We start from the raw sequence: 332 nt of genomic DNA on the forward strand, positions 1-332 counted from the left end.
CTCAGTGCCGAGGTTTCCTTAACCAGGTGGGCATTTATTTCGAGTTGCTGCCACATGCCTTTCCTACTGAGAGATCAAAGGTGGGCTTCTTGATCTCGCTGCTCTCGGACAAGGCCTTGGCCTGGGCCAGCCCTTTATGGGAGAACAACAATCCGGTGGTTGCCGAGTTTTCCGGTTTTGTTGCTTCTCTTCGGAAGGTATTCGATGTGCCGGCTCGTGCTGCCTCTGCTGCGAAGCTCCTTATGTCCATCAGACAGGGTTCACGATCCGTAGCTGAATACGCCATTGAGTTTCGTACCCTGGCAGCAGAGGTGGGCTGGAATAATGAGGCT

The sequence above is a fragment of the Bufo gargarizans genome, chromosome 4 (genome assembly GCF_014858855.1).
Source record: "Bufo gargarizans isolate SCDJY-AF-19 chromosome 4, ASM1485885v1, whole genome shotgun sequence".
Lineage (NCBI taxonomy): Eukaryota > Metazoa > Chordata > Amphibia > Anura > Bufonidae > Bufo > Bufo gargarizans.